The 22,855-nt window shown below is 42.4% G+C and overlaps 1 pseudogene; it reads right to left on the minus strand.

The window, feature by feature from the left end:
• Positions 1 to 309: 309 nt before the first annotated feature.
• LOC143565146 (long chain acyl-CoA synthetase 4-like) lies at positions 310 to 17,906 on the minus strand (annotated as a pseudogene).
• Between the last annotated feature and the right edge of the window lie 4,949 nt (positions 17,907 to 22,855).

Consider the following 22,855-nt stretch of genomic DNA (forward strand, 5'->3'; position numbering starts at 1 on the left):
TATTTATAGAGTTTTGCAATGTCTTCTGTTTATTATTTTTAATTTTCAGACTAGTCATTTATAGATTGTTTTAACTACAATGGATCATAAGGCTTGATAGTATGTTTAGAACTCATACTATTAGACTTGGTACCGGTAGGATCTCGATTCTCACGTAAACACAAATAACCGTAGAAACGTAAAATTAGTTTTGTGTTCAGTATTTTTCTGAAAATCGGTGCGAATCTTGGATAATAACTAGGATAGTGTTACGTACACTTTCCAAAAGAATTATAACAGACATAATCTTCAAATAATTAATTAACTGTGTTAACAGACAAAATCTTCAAATATAAAAGATCAGAACTTCTATCAATGCAGTTTGCATCTACTTCCAGCTTCACTTCATATTCTTATACATATCATCAATTTTAGTCTGCCAACAACAAACGATATTAGAATCCGGTTTTCAATTTCAAATGGATCCTTTCAACAGACATACCTGATAATATTTCAGCATCTGGGGCCTTTTCTTTTTCATTGTCGGGGTCAGAAGATCGCGTTCAATGTCAAACGGTACAGGATCAAGCTCAACCGCTTTAATGAACTCAAATCCTTTCAACTGCCAACCCAAACAACCAAACTAATCAAACCTTCCTTATATTCAAATCTCAATACCAGTTAGTTGTATTAATAATACCTTTTTCTCTTTTCCAACTCTGGCTAGCTCTCCTAGTATGTATTCGTTAACCTTCGGATCCTTACATAAGGACTCAAAATCACCAGACAATTCAGCTGAACGGGCCCACTTTTCGAGAGCCGATTTGTTTGGGTTTACAACAGCAACAAGACATGACTCAAAACTATTCCCATATATCCACACCTAAAACACACAAGCGGGTATCAGTTTTCATGGATCATATAATATTATGATATCAAAAGCATACCTCATCAACAGCAGAAACAAGCCCGTAAACATTCTCCAGATTCTCAACTGCCACATATTCTCCTTGTGCAAGCTTAAAAATATTCTTTTTGCGGTCAATAACTTTCATGCTTCCATCTGGTTGCCACTCACCAATATCACCTAAAACATACATATAAATCTATAAATATATGAAATATATAACACAAAATCAATCTTAAACAAGAACTATGAGAAACGCATAAACACCTACCTGTATGGAACCATCCATCAACCAAGACCTCTTTTGTAAGGTCTTCGCGTTTGTAGTACCCGGAAAACAAAATACCCCCCTTTATGCATATTTCTCCACGCGCTGTACTTGAAAGAGCATCGTAATTCATTTCAGGAACAGATTCCAAACGCGCATCCAAATTTGGTGGGCCCACTGTACCCACCATGTTCATTTCATTTGGCGGTGAGACAAACGATCCAGCACACGTTTCGGTCAGGCCTACATTTAGGTATACACAAATATTATTATGCGGTTACCCGACCTGCTCAGTTTTCCATATAACCTGAGAAACTGAATTACCATATCCTTGGAGGACATGACAACATGCAACCACTTTCAGAAAACCTTCTACGTGTGGAGCCAGTGGGGCCGCTCCAGATAAGATAATGCGGACCCTACCGCCTAACCTCTGCTTAACCTGCACAAAATGAGCAACACAATAACATCTTTTGTCCTAAAATATTTCATTCATAGTCTACTTTTTTTAATAAAACAAGTGAAATATGAATATGAGTTCCTTTAAGTTAATATCTAACCTTATCGAAAACATATTTGTCACTTAATACAGATGCCTCTTCATGTTTACTCCCACCCTTCATATTATGCAACTTACTGCATAAAGTTTCAACAATCAAATTCAAATATTACAAAAATGAATTAAGGTGCATGATTAAAATGTGAAGAATCTTGTTATTGGAACACTCACTATGAATATGCTAGGTTAAACAATTTACTTTCAAAAAAACTCCCAGAATTAATCTTCTGTTGCAAACCTGAACAAAAGAAAGTAATTAGCAATAGTAGAAACATAGGGGTAACATTCACAGAATAAAAGTAAATACCTGAATAAATTCTTTCTAAAACCCGAGGAACAGCACAGAAAATAGTAGGTTTAAGCTCCCCAATGTCTTCAATTAGTAATTTCACATCCTGAATATATTATTTGCCATATTATAAAAAAGACTAATTTCTTGATATTTAATTAAACAAGATGTTTTGATGTTACCCCGCGCCAAAATCCAATTCTACCACCGTGATGTATAAAACATTCTTCAATCACCCGGCCAAATATATGCGCCAAAGGTAAAAATGAGAGATATGCATCATTTTCTGTCAACTGCAACATTACAAGTATGAGAAGAGTATGATCATCAGAATTTGCTGAAGTGGCACCAGTTTTGCATGTTTTATGCCATGTCACTGTTCACGTGTACGTTGACTAGGGCTGTTCAAAATGCTCGCTGTAAATGGCTCAGCTAAAAAAACCTCCTTTGTAAATGAGCTGAGCCTATCCAGCTCAACATGTTAACTAGCCAAGCCCTAGCCAACGTTGGCTCGGCATGTGGCTCGCTCGATAACTGGCTCATTGGCTCGCTCAATTCGCTCTTTTAAAACATTTCATACAAAATATATGCTATAATACTAAAATGATAATAATAATAACTTATAAAAGTATTGAAAAAAAAATATTCTCTCATTTAGAAAAAAAAAACAAAAGTAACGTTATAAATTCTCTTGTTTATAAAATTTGTGTGATGTGTATGTTAAAGAATGATATTTTTTTCTTTTACACATCAATATACATAAAAAAATAAGAAAAAAGTTAACGAGCCACAAGCTAGATCGAGCTATTTACAAAATGAGCTCCAGCTCAGGTTTCAGTTCGGTTTCAAAACATGAGCCAAGCCACCCCTGTTTACATTTGAGCCAAGCCCGAACTTGCCCTGACTCGGCTCAGTAACAGCCCTAACCTTGACGATGACGTGTATCAATTAAAAATATAATGAGCTTGAAGGGTAGGAAACTCACTGATTCATTATTACAGTCTAGAAAACGGCGAACACCAGCTATGAGTGTAACAATGCTGTTATTAGAAATTAATACACCCTTTGGATCACCGGTTGTTCCACTTGTGTACATAATAGTACAGATGTCGGTTTTCTTCTTCACTGGCAGATTGAAGAGGTATGTACCCGCCTCAACACCGAGCGAGGCGGGTCAACCCACAAGATATGGACAAGAGGCTTGAAATCAAGACATTATGAAGGCACAAAGCCAAAACCTACGCGCATGGCGCATATCACATATGCTCACGCATATCACATATGCTCACGCATATCACATATGCTCATGCATCACATGCTCAGGCATCATATGCTCAGGCACCACAGATGCTCAGGCATCACATATGCTCACGCATCACATATGCTCACGCATATCACATCCGCGCGTGGCGCATCCGCGCGTGGCGCATATCACATGCTCGTGCATATCACATCTGCGCATGAAACATCTGCGCGTGAGAATAAAGAGAAGACCTCGCGCATCCTCAGGATAGGCGCGTATCACACATGCACATAATCAACCTCGTCCTTATCCAAATCAGGATTAGGGCAACCTTGATTGTGCACGTCAGACAACCTTCCAGAAGGTATCTTTTTAAGGAATAAGAATATGCTGATGTTGACAGCTGCCAATGAAAGGTGGACAACTCAGCAAAACCCATGTGCTACCACGTGATTATAACCAATGAAAAAGCACCAGGTGTCCCAAAGGACACGTGGCGCAAAGCAATTGGAGGAGGCCAACAAGGCCCTAATTAGGTCTGAGCCCAATCATGGGAAACCCTAGCACTATAAATATCACATCAACTCCACAAGGAGAGGAGACATTAAAACACACAATTACAGAGTATTCAGCTATTAAGCAATACACTCCAAATTCCTTACTCTCACATATTATTATCTTCTCCCACAAATACTTATTCTCACACCGGAGGGTTACCCCAAAGAGGACCCCTCTGTCCCTTTCTGAGGGGTAAGTTTACGGTGCTGTTCATTTTGTAGGTGGAAGAACCCAGATCCATCAGATCCCAGAGAACCATCGGTGAAATAGCATAATCACACCCGAGGAAAGTAGATCGTCTACCAGTGAGTCGATCCACGTTTCTTCATTGGCGCCATCACCTGTTACAACGGCAACAAGATCTCATCAGATCTCTAAAAAAAAAAAAAAAAAAACAAATTTTCACCATGGTTTCTGGCGTTCGTAACGTTGATCAAGTTCTGGAGGATATTGAACGTGAGGATGTTAATGAGGGACAGCAGTTTCTGAGGGTGCCGCGTGATTCTACGCGCGCCACCAGTAACCGTCCCTTCATCACAACTCCTCATGGCCAGACTGAAACTCCTCCAGACGATCTCACGTTACAAAATTTTGCCGGCGCGAAACAAAAAGGACCAATGGGTCCAGAAGATGAAACTAATGACCCCAAAGAATGGCTCATAAACGAGCAACGACGTCTAATGGACAAGTACAATGAGATGGTCAAACACAAAAAGACAGCCGACTTAACACAAAGGCTAGCGTTTGACAAGCAAAACGTTCATGGAACAAAAAGGGCGCGCGCGCCGGAAGATGGTCATTCTGTTCACACTGCACACACTGAGTTTAGTGATGAAGAAGTGCACAGCATGAGGAAGACGCGAGATACTCATGCAGGAGGCTCACAGCTCCGCGCGCACGTGAACACGGCGCCTGGAGCCAAAGCAGATCTGGATCTGCACATACCGTACAGCCCACCAGTTAGAGGGCAAGTGGACGTAACCACACCGTACAGGCCAGCCATCTTGGTGAAACATTCAAAATTCACTGAGCGCATCGCGAAGGCCCCCATTCAGCACAAAACCAAGATGCCAAGTGGTTTGGGCAAATATGACGGCACAACAGATCCAGACGATTTCTTACAAGGTTTTTACAACACAGAAAACCTAGAAAGCTGGACGATGCCAACATGGTGTCACATGTTTGCTCGCTGCCACACGGGCGCGGCGCGTGTCTGGTTCGAGAGCTTGCCGACTGGGCAAATCGATGGGTTCGAGGAACTATTGGAGAAGTTCCAAGCCCACTTCGTACAGCAGCGCAGACACACGCGCGACCCTGATGACATCATGCACTGCGTGCGCAAGAATGATGAAACGATTGAAGACTACATAACTCGTTTCAATCAGGAGTCTCTGGCAATCGGAGGTATCACTGAGCAACTCTTGCGCGTGGCCTTTATTCAAGGCGCGCGCAGTGATCAACTCCGCCGAGCTCTCGTAAGCAGAGATGGCATGCCAACCACTTGGGCCAAACTAATGGAAGCATCGCGAGTCTTCGCGAGAAATGAAAAACAAATTGCCCAAGATAGGGCACGAGAAAGAGCGCATCAAGCTGAGTCACCGCGCAGCAACGAAAGAAGGGGCAAACAGAACTCTGTATGGTCCAGGTTGCAACCAACCAGTTTTTCTTCCGCAGAAAAGCAGGCGCAACCAAGCTCACCCCAGCCCCAAAAAGACGTTCGTAATCGCGGGGAGGGTGACAAGAGGGAAGGCGGCAGAGATCCTAACAGACCTCTGCCAAGAATATGGACTCCCCTCACTAAAACGCCTTCACAGGTGTTAAGCACTGAGAATGTCCAATTCAAAAGCCCCAAGCCACTACACTACAAGGGACCATCAGACAGTGGCAAGTACTGTGAGTTTCACAAGTCCACAGGACACAACACTGATGCATGCCACCACTTGAAGGATGCAATTGAAAAAGATGTGAAATCAGGCAAGCTGGCTCACCTGGTAAAAAACTCAAGACCAGAAAATGAACAATCAGGAGCCTCAGCCAGCAAAAAGTACAAAAGAATCTGTGTAGCTGAGGGAGGAAGGCAAGGGCAAATATCAAGAAAGAGAAGCGCGCAAATCCAAGGAGATTGGCGCGAGCAACAAGTCATCTTCCCAAGAATCAGGGGAGGCCCTTCCATCAGCAGTCCTCTTGTCATCACTACACACATTGCTCATTATAAAGTGTCAAAAGTCTTGGTGGACACTGGCAGCGAATCAGACATCATGTATGAGCAATGTTTCAGGAAACTGGATCCGGCAGACCAAGCAAGGCTTGAGATTGTGAATGCACCGATCTCTGGTGTTTCAAATGAAATCATTCATCCCCTAGGTCAAATACAATTTGAACTAACCATGGGGGATGAAAAACACAAGCGAGCCGAAGTTGTCAACTTCTTGGTCTTGCCCACCACTTCTTGCCACAATATGATCTTGGGTAGGGGAACGATTGCCCAATTTAACGCCATACCGTCGCTAGCGCACGGCGCGTTAGGGTTCCCAACACCAACAGGTGTAACTTTTGTATACCGAGATCATTTGTGTGCAGTGACAAGTACTCCGCGGGAAGGGAGAATGAAACTTCCAATGGCAGACAACGCGCCAGAGGAATGGATTCTCAACCCAAAATTCCCGGAGCAGACAATCACAATTGGCGCTACGATATCAGACGTCACGAGGTTGAGAATGAAAAGATTGCTCAGAGAATATATGTCGGTCTTCGCGTGGCAACACTCTGATATGACTGGGGTTCCGCTAGACCTGGCGCAACATTCTCTCAACACCTTCAAGTCTGTAGAGCCAATTGCTCAAAAGAAGAGAGTCATGGGGGATGAGAAGGCGAGGGCCATGAATGAGCAGGTTGAGGATCTATTGCGCGCAAACATCATCTGCCCGATACGATACCAGACATGGGTAGCCAATCCTGTGATGGTAAAGAAAAGTAACGGGTCGTGGAGGATGTGCATTGACTTCAAGGACCTCAACAAAGCGTGCCCAAAAGATTGTTACCCCCTCCCAAACATCGACGCAAAGGTGGACTCCGTGGCGCCATTCAAGCTCAAATGTTTCCTGGATGCCTACAAGGGCTATCACCAGATTCAAATGGCACCACAAGACGAGGACAAGACCGCCTTCAGAACCGACAAGGGTGTTTTTTGTTACACAAAAATGCCCTTTGGTTTGAAGAATGCGGGAGCCACCTACCAAAGACTTATGGATGCTGTTTTCAGCGAGCAGATTGGAAGAAACCTAGAAGTCTATGTGGATGATTTGTTGATCAAAAGCAGGGAGGAAAAACAAATGCTCAAAGACATCAAAGAAACCCTTGGGCGCCTAAAGGAAGTTAACATGAAGCTCAATCCGAGCAAATGTACGTTCGGCGTACAAGAGGGAAAATTTCTAGGTGTAATGGTCACCAAGGATGGTTTCAAGGTGAACCCTGAGAAGGTGGAGGCCATCCTTGACATGCCCTCGCCATCCACCATGAAAGAAGTCCAGAAGCTGAATGGTAGATTGGTTTCAATCAACAGGTTCCTAGCGAACCATGCAAGCAAATCTACCCCATTTGTCAACACATTGAGGAATTGCTTAAAGAAAAGCCAATTCAAATGGACTCCTGAGGCCGAGCAAGCTTTCAGTGAGATAAAAGAATGTTTGATAAATCTGCCCGCGCTCACAGCTCCACTTCCTGGTGAAACTTTGACAGTGTACCTATCAGCAGGAGAGCGCGCCATCGGCGCAGTATTATTGGTGAATCGCAAGGGAATCCAAACGCCAATATACTATGTGAGTCGGGTGCTGACAGATCCTGAGACGCGCTACTCCATCATGGAAAAGTTAGTTTTGTCACTAACACACGCGTCGCGCAAGCTTCATAGATATTTCAATGGTCATCCCATTGAAGTTCTGACTGGTTACAACATCCAGCAAGTCTTGCGGCGCCCCGCGCTCTTGGGAAGGCTGACAAAGTGGGCGCTGGAATTAGGTGAGCACACGATCGCCTATAAGCCCCGTCCAGCAATAAAGGGACAAGTCTTGGCTGATTTCATTGCAGAGGTCCCCGAAGGAAAAATTGAAGAGGCTCAGCGCGAGGTGGACCCTCCGCGAGCCAATGATGAAGAAAATGTGTGGAGATTATTCACCGACGGAGCTTCAAACAACGAAGGATCCGGCGCAGGCCTCAAGCTGGTGGATCCAGAGAATCAGGAATATACTTACGCCATCAGGTTGGACTTCAAGAGCACCAACAATGAAGCTGAGTATGAAGCCTTGCTGGCTGGCCTGCGCATCGCGCAGAAATTCGGAGTTAAAAAGCTAGAGGCCCATGTTGATTCATACTTGGTAGCAGCACAGGTCAATGGCCTTTATGATGCCAAGGAGAACACCATGCCTCTGTATCTAGAGCAGGCGAAAAAGCTCATCGAGCAATTTGACTGCTTCAGAATCATTCATATCCCGCGCAGCGAAAACAAGTCTGCTGACGCGCTGAGCAAGATGGCATCAACCAGCTTCGATCACTTTGGCAAAGATGTCAGGGTGGAAGTATTGAGCAACCCGTCGGTGGGAGCGAAGTCTGTCCTTGTAACTCATACAACCCCTTCATCATGGATAACTCCAGTAATGGAATTCTTGAAGGAGGGAAAAGTACCAGACGATCGCGCACAGGCGAGGAAGATAAGACACAAGTCGCAGAACTATGAACTGCTTGATGGTACATTATATCGACGCTCTTATCTGGGACCGCTCATGAAATGCCTAGATGCTGAGGAAGCAAGCTATGTGATCAGAGAGATACACGAGGGAATCTGTGGAATACATGCTGGCCCGCGCATGGTGGTTACCAAGGCAATGAGCGCAGGTTACTATTGGCCAGGCATGTACTTGGACGCTTTAAAAGAGATCCAAAAATGCAAAGCATGTCAGAGCTATGCGCCAAACACCATGCGGCCAAAGAACAACTTGATTCCGGTGACCTCCGCATGGCCTTTCCACAAATGGGCAATCGATATTGTGGGTCCCCTACCGCAAGCGCAAGGGCGAGTAAAATTTTTGGTAGTGGCAGTAGACTATTTTACAAAATGGGTTGAAGCCAAGCCACTAGCAAAAATCACAGCCGAAGCGATGAAGCAGTTTATTTGGAGCCACATCATATGCCGTTTTGGCTTGCCCATGGAAATTGTGAGCGATAATGGCAAACAATTCACTGACAGGAAGATATCAAACTGGCTCAAGGAATTGCGCATCAGCCAAATCTTCACTTCGGTATACCACCCTCAGGGGAATGGCCAAGTGGAGCGCGCGAATCAAAGCTTGTTAAATGGGCTGAAGAAAAGGTTGGAGGGAGAATCCCATTCTTGGGTCGAAGAGCTACCTAATGTCCTGTGGGCACACAGGACATTAAGCAAAACCAGCAATGGCGAATCCCCGTTCAGCCTAACCTATGGAACGGAGGCAATGATTCCAGCAGAAATTGGATGCCCATCCCATAGAGTGCTCATGATGAGCAAGATTGATAACGAGCGCGAAAGAAGGTTGGATCTCAACTTACTTGAAGGGCGCAGAGAGGCGGCTATCATCAGTGAAGCCAAATACAAGAAAAAACTGGAAAAATATTACAACCAGCGTGTGAAAGAATGCCACTTCAAGAAAAATGATTTTGTCCTTCGAAACAATGAAGCTAGCCGCGCGATACCCCCGGGAAAAATGTCCCCCAATTGGGAGGGACCTTATCAAGTCTCGGAAGAATTGGGAAAAGGCGCATACGCTTTAAAAGATTTGAATGGAAAGAAGATCCCGCGTGCATGGAACGCGGCACAGCTTAGAAAATGTTTCATGTAAAAATGTCAAGTTTGTAATCAAGGCTTTTTAAGCCATTATGAATAATGATACGCGCTATCTTCTCTTAATGTGGATTCTATTACCTTTTGCATACATGTTTCACACTTCCCTTTATTAATTTTGAGCAATATGACAACATTGTATTGACATCAAAACGAAATAAAAACGAAGTAAAACATACATGCGCGAGCTTCAAGCTCAAACGCGTTAACGAGTCTTAACTCTAAAACGTCAGGGCCTTAGCCCAATTCTATTACCTTTTGCATACATGTTTCACACTTCCCTTTATTAATTTTGAGCAATATGACAACATTGTATTGACATCAAAACGAAATAAAACGAAGTAAAACATACATGCGCGAGCTTCAAGCTCAAACGCGTTAACGAGTCTTAACTCTAAAACGTCAGGGCCTTAGCCCAATAATGTGAGCCTTAGCTCAGGGCCTTAGCCCAATAATGTGAGCCTTAGCTCAAATCACTCACAACATCCATCCTACATGCTGCGCAGCCTGACCATAAAAATACCTAAGCACAACTAAGGCAAAGCAAATGCCAAAACATAGTTGTTAAGGTCTCAGGTCGAGGTCGCGCATGAAATTGTAATGGATATCTGAGTAGCACATATTGACACGTAAAGGCTAAAAAACTCATAATTCCATGCGCGATAACGTCGCGCAAAAGAGGAATAATGAAAACGCCAAGGCACGTGTCAACATAATCAAGATATGGCAAAATCATTTACAATATGACAAGGATTAAGTATAATAATTTCCTTACAACCTTGTTCTTATTTCAACGTGCAAGCATATCTTATATTCAACAAGCAAACATGCAATATAAAGAGATGAATGGGGAATGCGCAAGATGCGAAGAAGGGAAAAACAAAATTTCATTCCAAAGCATTGAAATTTACAAGTTTACAAGATGATGAGATACAAACTACAAATAAAAATAAAAAAAAACATGAAGGGCTTCTCAAGTCTCCACGTCGACGTCAGCCTCTTCATAGTCCTCATCACCGCCCTCAGCATCTGGCGCAGCCCGCTCCTCGTCATCTCCAAACTGACCATAGTCAAGTTGTTCATCCTGAATGGAGTCTTCTATCACAATAGTGTCAGGAGCGGATCCTTTGGCCACGCCAGAGCCGCTAGCAGGAGCAGCATTCTCCGCGCCATCATCGCCGCCACCAGCCCCTTCGCACTCGTCAAGTAATTTCTTTAGCGCGCCGAGATCGGGCTGGTTAGCAAGCGCGGATATCTGCAAATCATAAGGAAAAATATGAGTACAAAAAGACTAGGAAAATAAGTCAAGGTTATCTCATTAAGGTTAAAATACCTGTGCAAGGATGGGAATGGGAGTATTCAAATACTTCTCCCCCATCGCGGCCATGTCCGCGCATGCAACGTCGCTCTGATAAGGGTACTCGGATGGGTTCTTCTTCAACATGCCATATTCATAGCCATCCGTAAACCCTTCAGCTCGACCCACCAAGCGCGCGGCAGCGTTGCAATCCATCACAAGGGCCTGAAACTCGTCTGAGTATTTCATCGCGTAAGCGCAACGAGTCATGCCCTGTGAGATTAGCCATTGGCGATCCTGCGCGAGGGAAGCAACAGACGTCTCGAGGGCAGGAATCTGAGAGTTTAACAACTCAACAGTTTCCTTAGTTTGTTTCAGCTCCTCTTTGTCGGACGCTGATGCCGCCAAGGCTTCTTCCTTTTCCGCCCGCGCAAGCTCGAGTGCTTCCTGGCTAGACGCTGCCGTCGCCAAGGCTTCATCTTTTTCGGCCTGCGCGGCCGCCAGCTCCCTCTTCAGGCGCGCAACCTCACTCTCCAGCGATGATTTGTCAGTTATAGACTGGACAAGAGCTTGGTCACGCGCCTCCGCGTCCAGCTCCAAGTCGCGCACTCTACGCGCGTACTTGGCCGCGTCCGCCTCGGCTGCCTGAAGCTTCTCCCGCGCAGCCTGGAGCTCATGCCCGCGCTTCACAAAGGCGGTGTTGGCACTTGCCCTGTTCTCACTGAGCTCTGCTTGGAGCTTCTCAGCTCTCTCTCGAGCATCAGAAAGATGCCAAGCAGATACTTTAGCCTCTTGCTTGGCTTCCGCAAGAGCATCACGTACCTTTACGTAATCATAGCGAAGCTCTTGGGAGGCAGCAAAGAAAGCCGACCCAGCAAACAGATGATCTTTAAGCAAGTCATCGCGAGCGCGGGCCTCCTGAAACCTCCTTTCAGCTGGAGGCACAGAATGAGCCCAGAAGTCCTCACACACACCCATGGACTGAAATGAGCTGTCCTCAGTAATGTTCTATCTCGGGCGGTAGATGTGATCGGCTTCCTGCAAACACAAAGTAATGATCTAAGTCATCAAAACACTAATATGAAAGTCCGCGCAGCGGAGCAAAAACGAACTTATACCTGCGGGGACGAAGCAGAAAAGTCAGCGGCAGGCCCACGAGAAGACGGCGCCGCGAAACCTCGTGGCGCTGCAGGGCTGGCGCGGCCGCTGTCGGAGCCTTCAGCTTGAACCTCCTCATCCTCCTCTGAAACAGGCCTTTTATCCTGCGACCTAGAATCAACATCAGTCTCGCGAGGACGGCTGTGCGCAGGAGGAGGTGAGGGAGGTCTCGACGCCGCCAGATCGGCGCGTAAAATGGCCTCCTGCTCCTTAGTAATCCCGATGAGGGGAGATTCATCGCTTGCAGGAGCAGGAGCAGAGCCAACGGCACTGGCACCGGCGCCAGGAGTGCCGCGAGATACTTGTACGCCAGCTACGACTCCTATGAAAAAATCAACACAAAAAAAATGGTTCATGACTTGATCTAAAAGAAAAAAGTCAGAAAATAAAACCACAATACGTACCTTGGTGCAACTCCGTTCGCGAGGCAAACATCGCCATGAAGTCCATTCTACCCTTTTTCGAGGGTAAAACAGGGGACTTCGAAGCGACCTCCGGCGCAGCCTCGGCAACTTGTTGCGCTTAAGGTTGATCCACCAAGGTCGCCGGCTCTACAAACATTTGAGTGAGCAAAGATTCATTAGTAATTCTATCAGAATCGCGCTCATAGAACCATGAAAGATAAGCAAAGGATAAGCAAAGTATACCTGTCGAAGGCGCAACGCCGCTTCCCTTTTCCACCGCGCGAGGGGAGGAGGTAGTAGCACCGTACCTCGTGTGGACAGGAGGTCTGCCCACTTTTTGAGGCAGGGAAGACAAGGAAAACTTGGGGGGAAATTCCTGGGTTTTCTCAAATCCCCTCGCCTGAGTAGGAGGATCCTGAGCAACAGGGGCAACATCTTTCTTCTGTTTCTTACTGGCCCCTGCGCCAGTTTTCCCCTTAGCTTTACGCTTTAGTTGGGGCGCCTCCTCCTCCTCCTCCTCTTCCGCGAGCTCCAGCTCGTAGTTCTCAAGCGCGTCTACAATACGTGCAAAAGAAGTGTTAGCCAAATTTGGTATTATAAAGGCAAATGTATAAGTACAAAGGCTTACCAGGCGCATCGCTGTCAAAAATAAATCCCAGATCAACAGGGATGAACATGTCATCAAAGCGATCGGGGAAGCCAACCTCCCCAGCGCCCAGCGCGACGGAGCCACCCTCCATATGCTCATCATAGGCGGCGTGGACATACTCCTTGACGACTGCACAAAACAAGTTAAATGATATCAGCAAAACGAATTATATTCGCGCAGAAGTAAGGCAATGAGATTAACTTACACAAGCCGTCAACTTGGATCACGGGCTCAGACGCGCTGTCAGCCCACCTCCTGCTCATACCAACCCCCACCAGCGCCTCCTCACAAATTTTCTTGGCGGGGGATGGTTCGGCAGTCAACTTTTTAACCCAGGCGCCAGTTGGGTTCTTGAAGACACCCACATCCGCAGGCGCAGAAGAGATCGCGCGCATGGTCATGCGGATGGGGATCACACCAGCCCTGATATAGAAAAACCTCTCAGACCAGTCATGAAGGCTCTTGAATGAAACAGTGCAGCACTTGACCTTCTGACTGCGAGGAATAAACGAGAACCAAGAATCTTGGATCTTGGGCTTATAAAAAAATTGAAAGCGCCGAGGGGTGGGCTCCTCGCGCTGAGATTTGCACATGAACTCAAAATGAGTCATGCGCACAAGTCCAAACGGATGGACTTGGGATATATGAATCACATAAAACCTAAGCACCGCACCCACAAACCTTGTCATCGGGAGACGAAGGTTGCAGTGGGTGAAAAAATGACAGTAAAGGGATATATAGCCGGCAGGCGGGTCCGCCGCCGTTTGCCCGGCCCCAGGCAACATGCAGCCAAACTCAGGGAGAAAACCCTGAGAGGCGATAAGGCTGTCAAAATCGGACTGCCTAAGTTTGCAGGGGATCTCATCCCACTTCTTCACGGCCTTGGTCCTCCCTACCTCCTCCGATGAGGCCTCAGCAGCCCTCTTCCCCTTGCCGGTCTTCTTCAAGGTAGACATCACTAACGATTTCACACGGCAATGGATGGGGGAGATTGTGTTGTCTGAGCTATCAGACATACAACTGTGACAACGAACAAAGGATGCTTCTGAAGAACAGATATCTGGAAGCAGAACAAAGGTAATCGGAATACAAGGAAAGAAAGGAAAGCTTTGAATAAAACAGCAAAGAAGATGAAGAATAAAAACTCTAAGGGCTTGCTTTTATAGGCCTAGGAGAGAGAAAATTTTGGTATTGATCGGACTACACGCGCCCCCACTCGCAGGTGTTCGCCAACGCGAGCGCGACACGTGTCCCTGACACTATGTGAGGGGACACGAAAAGAAACGATACAGCTGCTGCCAGAGTTCACGCGCCACCACTCGCAGGAACGGACCAACGCGAGCGCGACACGTGTCCCTGACACTATGTGAGGGGACACGAAAGGCAACTGTAGCACCTCGAGCACACGAAAGGTCTGACACGTCTCCATCACTGACGCATGTCAGCAACAACCAACCACGTACAGGGACGATTCGTTTTCAACAAAAAGGATAGAATTTCGCGCAGCGATGAATAATAAGAAGAAAAAGACAAACCCCTACTAAAAGAGCTAACTATTTAGTCTAATATCTATCTTACCTCGCTCGCGCGAGACAAGACACACATTAGACTGGGGGGGCTTGAAGAGGTATGTACCCGCCTCAACACCGAGCGAGGCGGGTCAACCCACAAGATATGGACAAGAGGCTTGAAATCAAGACATTATGAAGGCACAAGGCCAAAACCTACGCGCATGGCGCATATCACATATGCTCACGCATATCACATATGCTCATGCATCACATGCTCAGGCATCATATGCTCAGGCACCACAGATGCTCAGGCATCACATATGCTCACGCATCACATATGCTCACGCATATCACATATGCGCGTGGCGCATCCGCGCGTGGCGCATATCACATGCTCGTGCATATCACATCTGCGCATGAAACATCTGCGCGTGAGAATAAAGAGAAGACCTCGCGCATCCTCAGGATAGGCGCGTATCACACATGCACATAATCAACCTCGTCCTTATCCAAATCAGGATTAGGGCAACCTTGATTGTGCACGTCAGACAACCTTCCAGAAGGTATCTTTTTAAGGAATAAGAATATGCTGATGTTGACAGCTGCCAATGAAAGGTGGACAACTCAGCAAAACCCATGTGCTACCACGTGATTATAACCAATGAAAAAGCACCAGGTGTCCCAAAGGACACGTGGCGCAAAGCAATTGGAGGAGGCCAACAAGGCCCTAATTAGGTCTGAGCCCAATCATGGGAAACCCTAGCACTATAAATATCACATCAACTCCACAAGGAGAGGAGACAGAAACACACAATTACAGAGTATTCAGCTATTAAGCAATACATTCCATTTCCTTACTCTCATATTATTATCTTCTCCTACAAACACTTATTCTCACACCGGAGGGTTACCCCAAAGAGGACCCCTCTGTCCCTTTCTGAGGGGTAAGTTTACGGTGCTGTTCATTTTGTAGGTGGAAGATCCCAGATCCCAGAGAACCATCGGTGAAATAGCATAATCACACCCGAGGAAAGTAGATCGTCTACCAGTGAGTCGATCCACGTTTCTTCACAGATCAAACTGTTTGTCTTTTCCCTGCAATTGGAGAAAAGTAGAAATTTCAAGAAAGTCAAAATCAAATATCAGAGTAAACTTTCATGAAAGTCAAAGTACAGTTGATTGGAAAAAGCTTACCAATGATAAAAACTCATCCCATGAGTGTAATGCTTGCACCAAAGTTTTTGAATTGTTCCTTTTGTTCAGTAGTAGCTTGTCCAGAGCTCACAATTGCTAAAAGAAGTATGCATCTTAGTATATGCAGTAAATAGCTAAAAATAACAAATGGATAGAATAAGAGACTTACTTTTAAGATATTCTCCAGCTTTCGGGAATGTTTTCAGCACCTGAATTGCCAAAAGGATATTATAGATAAAACTAAAGAACTATAGTCCATTTGATTTAAAATGGACACATACAAATGAATCATTATTACAATTACTAATTACCTCTGGGATCTTTTTTACTTCTACAAAGCAATGGCGACCTCAGCATGACATATGATGAATTCTACTGCATTAGCACCTAAATGAAACATTTAAAACAGAAAAATACATTCCATAAGTCCTATAACATATAAGAACCAATGAAGAAAGAAAACACTACTTACCTAAGGTATCATATAACGGTATGCAGTACAAGCCATGAGCATTGCATGCCTGCATCAGTTTATGACTTATGAGTATCAAAACACAATTCTAGAAACTTATAATATATGTATATGTATAAGCCCGTAAACAAACCGAACGTTTAGAGAACCGTTCGATGGGAAGTTCACTTATCTAACGAATGAACAAACATGAACATAACTTTTTTGTTTATTTAGTTACATAAACGAACATGAACACATGACTCTGTCATTTATTTATGTTTATGAACATTCATAAATTTAAATTTGTTTATGTTTGCCCTTTTACGTTAGGCCCATTACAATTTAGTCTAGTTTATTAATTTTTAGGCCCAACAAATTGATGTTCACGTTTTCTTTTGTTTGGTGTTTGCTTAGTTATGTTCGTTTATATTCGTTTCATCTATGTTCAATTATATTCGTTCAATTATGTTTGCTTGTCGTTTACATTTCTGAACCGTTCGTTTATACTATTAACGAACGAACATGAACACATTCATTTTCTTAACGAACAAACAAGAAAACCTTGTACTTTTGATTGTTTGTGTTTGATCGTGTTCAGTTAAAGTTCAACGAACACAAACATACCCCATTCGGTTCGTTTACATGCATTTATATCTGTAAAATTAGTTTCCATCTTGGTAATAGAATTTAGTAGCAAGCAATGAGTAATAGAAACCTAGAAGGAAAAAAAAGAAGAAATAATAATGTACCTCCATGCTCATTATCCACTGTGCACAATTGGCTCCATAAATACCACACCTTCCTCCCTAAAACCACCAATACATGTCATCAAGTAAGCATAAATTAATCCCCAAGTGAATAATAAGCAATACAATCTCTCAATGTGAAAAAAACAGTCCACATGAACAAAACTGTTACCGATAAGTCCGCCCATATAGTTACAATAAGAACACTTACCGGCTCAACTCCACAAGCTCGGATAGCATTCCCACATTGTATCACTTTGTCATTGACTTGTTTGTATGTCAACCACTCATACTTGCCATGCTGCAAATTTACAATAGATGATCAACTTAAACACACACAGATTTAGAATATTATCTGTATCATGCATTGCAGGTGCCATATATCATTCGATTAATTATACCTTCCCATCTACAAATTCATGCGCGCCAAGCATTTTGTTATCAGGATATTTCTCTGCAGACATCCTGTAACATGACCAAACACATATTTTAGGAAACCATGCAGATAATATCCTCAGAAACTCCATCGATTAATAGGAAATGAAACGATCCTTGTATTGTAAATAAAAATGAAACGCATTTGTAACATAATAAACAGAATTAAAATGAAAACATGCATATATATATATAACAAATACGAATGAAGATGTAAGAAAGGCTGACCGGAAAACGTCCCAGCAGGAATCGAGGCCGTCAATGGGGTTCGGAAAACCGTCTTTAGCGAAGATGCTACGGTAAACAGGTCCCATGGAGGGGCGTCCATCTTTGGCCTGGATCGCAGGTTCAACCTCGAGTATAAATTTCTTGGGCTCCATTATTATTATTATTATTATTAATATTATTATTATTATTATTATTATTATTATTATTATTATTATTATTATTATTATTATTGTATGCTTGCATATAGCGGCCAAAAGAGGTAATGCAGCGGTGGAGGAAGAGGGTGATGGATCATAACTGTTTTTCCCGTTTTTCGGAACACCTCATCTTAAAATCTCAACTTTTAATTTTAAATAACTTATTATTGTTTTTATTTTAATTGTTCCGAAACGTGTTATGCAAACCGACCCACCGTACCATTCCCATCATGTGAGAGGTAAATCAGTCTCACTCAGCGACAAGACGATTGACGCTTAGGATCGGTTTCGAACCCACGACCTCTAGGTTATTTTTATTTTAATTTTAATGGTTTTAATGTATCTGGTTGTCGAGAGACCCTGAAAGGCTTATCATCCGCATGTAACACACCTTACCTGAGTTTGAATCCTATAACGTACATTTGTTGGAATCGAACATGAAACTCCAAGTATATTATAATAGTGAGTGCTTTTTTTTTTTTTTTTTGTTAAAAATAACATTTTTGTACAAAATGATAATATTAATGTTATAAAAACTTCTTTTTGTTTCTTACTTCTAGAAGTAAGATTACTTAAATTTTCTTGGAAAACTGTTAAAACTTATAAAAAATCACTTTTATAGGTGGAAAGTTGAGGTGTGTTGTCGTCTTTGTTACTCGCATATATGGATATGCTTAATATTTTGAATATTCAAATTGTTAGGAACAAAGCGGCGCAGCGGGACAACACACGAACATGCACACATGATTATACACCCAGTAAACAGAAAATATAAATGATAAACGACACAAGAATTTTATGTGATTCGGTCCCAGCGGGGGACCTACATCCACGGGCTGCAACAAGGTTATTTCATTGATTAGGTGCAAAGATTACAATTACATATCAGAGTTATTTATAAGATATGAACTAGGGTTAAAGACTTATCAACAAGAAACAATAACGTGCCAAGTCCTTGTTCTTCTTGTCACCAATTTGAGCCCAAGCCCAAAACTAGCTCAAAGCCTTCACAAATCCTAACAATCTCCCACTTGAAGGCTTTGCACGAACCTCAACAGTCATCCAAACAAAACCCTATACCCATTAACTCAAGTATTCTTTAATAACAGATCCCAAACCTCCAGTTCCAAGAACAAGCTAAAACATCAACAACAGAAGTTCTCCCAACCTCCAGTTCTTCATGACCAAGCTAAGATTTCAAATATCCAATCAACTTAGTTGCAGAGCCCGACCTTTGCATCAGTCAAACTATGCTCAGCTCCCATTGTCAAAACAACACTCATGAGTTGAATTTCCACTCGTACTTTCCCAGCAAAAAACCTTCACCCAGTACCAGTACAAAAGATCCCTCTCAAATGTAAAACCACTTATCACCGTCGAACAAGAAATGGCTTCACGGTTCCGAACGGACATGAAGTAACAATCACAGTCCCGACAAGCTAATAGGCAAACAACTATAACGACAGTAGAACTTACATGAAAAGCAAGCGGTACCAAGGGTTCTATGACCGTACACACGATCAGTTAACACAAACCCTAACCAAAAGATCTTCCAAATGAGCAATTGTAACATCACGAAAATAACGGATCAAAAATGCCAAGTTTTTAAAGTACAAGGGCCAATCTTGAAAAAATTTGTCTTCTTAAGCTATCGCGATACGCGATACCCAAAGACACAACGTCATCGCGCACCACGATAACGTGGTCTGACAGGTGATGACACGTGTCTCCAAGTGGCACCGGGTGACAGCCACGTGGCAAGGAGGGGTTGACCAATATTTCTTGAGAAACGTGAAAGCATCTAGGTGCTGCCCAAAAGTCCAGGAAAAATATAAGCAGACCAAGGTAGGGGTAATACCCGAATAAAATATTAATATAATATTAAAGGCTTAGACCTAGTCGAAGGTATACTCGATACCTCGAGAATAAATAAAAGAAAATATAACAAAGAAAAATATAAATAAGAAATAATAATAATAATCTTTGTTATTAATATTATTATTATTATTATTATTATTGTTTAAGTTTATTAAATAATAAGTAAATAAATAAAGTATACGTTTCTTCGAGAAGAAGACACGTAGTGTTTTAGAAAAGTAAACAAGTAAAACTAAAGGTTTAAAACTTGTTAAAAAAAGAAAAAATGTTTTGAACTAAATGTTCAAATAAGAAATATAATTGAGGTAAATATTATACAAAAATAGACTAAAGATCTAAAGCTAGATTATTGATCTAGTAATGACAAAAGGTTATACTCGTATTATAGGTCCGAGATAGCAAATGAAAAACAATACGATCAGTAAAGTGAAGCTGATCCTTTCAAAGGTGAATACGCCCAAACTTTAATAATTTGTTTAATCGAGTAAAATTAAATTGATTACATGAGATTACGTGTCTCTAAAACATTATGAACAAAGTAATCGCTTCCCCTGAGGTTGTTGTGTACGTTTGTTTGGATCCTTACATATATTGTAGACGGTGGGCACACCGCCCCATACCTGGTTATATGCCTCCGCCACGATGGGCCGGACCTAAATTATGTCCGAGAGAGGGTAATCATGTGTATACTAAAGGTAGCTAAGTAACCTCGAATGCTGTGATGTTTGCTGAGCGGTTTCGAGTAGAGCTTAAGTTTGTAGTTGTGTTTAAGTTTTTAACTTGATTATTCCTAAGCCACGATGGGCCGAGACCTAAGTTATGTCTCGAGGGTTAATTAAGTAAATAAAATATTTTATGCGTCGACTTATTCACCAGCATGTGTTGCTGACGTATTTTCAAACTGTTTTACAGGTAACGAAGGATATGCGCTTGAAGAATCGAAGTCTTCGATAGACGATCTGATGGCTCAAATCATTTGGTTAAATGTTAAACTTTAATCTTTTGTAAACGTTAACGGTTATTTTATAATCCCGTCTTTTTATATGTAAATATTAATATTTTAATCCACGTTAATATTTCCACATTTAACCCGTAACTCTGATTAATTTACCAAAGCGGTGCCAACTGATGGTCACAAGCCTAAGCCCAAGATAGGGGTGTGACAGGTTGGTATCAAAGCCATCGATCTTAGAAACTTAGATATTAATTAAATAATACCTAAGCTTCGATCCAAGTTAATAAGAATTATTATTATTACTCTTTTTATTTAAATAGGGATAAGATAGGCCGGTAACCTTTTCTATCCCTCCTCAATCTAAACCACCCATAGATGTCATTCCAGAAGATAATAGACGGCTTTATGCGCGATGAAAGGAGAGCTGGATGCCCCGAACCAATTCCAAAGGACAACATGAGTGAAGACTATTATGAAGATTTCTTTAGCCAAGATCATCCAATTGACCAAACCACACCAATTTATTTCCTGGAACACAACAACTACCGATCAATTTACCAAACGATCCTTGATGCAAGAGTACCATCCCATAAACATCCCGACGTATCATCCATCAAACATCCCGAAGTATTATCCATCCAACATCCCGACGTATCACCCGTCCCACGAATTGCTAACTAACAAACAAATCAAAGTGGAACCGGAGTCCAACTCTTTCGACTGGATGCAATGCCATTCCGATCAAAGACAATAACGAACTGGAACATCTGCTTACAACTCCATCGATTCTCATCCCAATACCTACAATGGACCTTCTCAAAAACCAAATATGAGAGTCATTCAACCGTACGGAAGCTATCACCTAGACCCTTTGGTGATGAATACAGCAAAGGCCATGGAAGAAGAGGAATACCCAGAAGAAGAAGAAGATCCCGATGAGGAAATCTCTGAAGAAATAAGTACACCAAGAGAAGAACCTTCAATCGACTCAAAATGTGATTTTCCGCCAGATGAAGGTTGTACACATCCTTTTTATCACATGAGCCAGTGTTTTGATCCTGAAGATCCTTTTGTAAAATCTATTCAAGGGAGAAAGATCAGATTTCCACCCAAATTTCTGCCCTTTCAAGAAATAATCTCCAAACAAGCAAATGAAATCCAACAACAAGAGGAAGCAACCTTGTCACCGTATCCAAAGAATCACTATGACATCGTGATGATGGGCTACCATGACCCACCGCCACAATATGGATACCCAACCATCATGCCACAATCCCAAGAGGAACATCTTGATCGAGCACTACATGAGACAGACGAGCTGAGAAATAAGGTTGCTGAAGAAGGAAGTAAGAAGAAGAAGATGAGAGACAAGCTTCTTCACAAATGTAACAAGATGAAAAAGATGGTTAATAAGTTTATGAAGGAATAGGAACTATGATAGTATGGTCAAGTATCTGTTATTTATGTAATCATCGTTTGTTTAAAAATAAGAACGGTGATCGTTCTAAGTAAGGATAGGGATATATATATATAGGGTTAGGTTATTATAAAAAATACAAAGTGTCTAAGAAGTGTAAGAAGAGATCTTGACCATTAGATGTAGTTATCCAATGGTCAAGATGGAAAGTTGATCTAATTTGTGATGTGTCATATATTTGTACTTGTTTTATAACACACCAAGGACATAATCGTCTAACGTGTTATATTATTTATGGAAACTATCAATTTTAATTAATAATTTTAATTTTCCTAGAATAGATAAAATCAAAATTTCAAAAAAAAAAAAAACACTATAACATAAAAATAAGAACACCCAAATAAACAACTAAATATTTATATAATATTGTGTTCTCATTTGATCATCACAGCATAAATAATTATAACAATTTATGTATCATCATGTACATTTGTCTAGAACTAAAACACACCGACAACTAAAACACAGCGATAAAAAGTATGAACTTATTCATGATTCATATGAACTAAAACACAATAAATTACAGAAACTACAAGTGATTATAAACTAAAACACAATAAAGAATCACTAATTTTGTTTTCCTTTTATGACTTGATG

The sequence above is a fragment of the Bidens hawaiensis genome, unplaced genomic scaffold (assembly GCF_021521415.1).
Source record: "Bidens hawaiensis isolate Kalapana, Puna unplaced genomic scaffold, B.hawaiensis_p1.1 tig00022290_1, whole genome shotgun sequence".
Lineage (NCBI taxonomy): Eukaryota > Viridiplantae > Streptophyta > Magnoliopsida > Asterales > Asteraceae > Bidens > Bidens hawaiensis.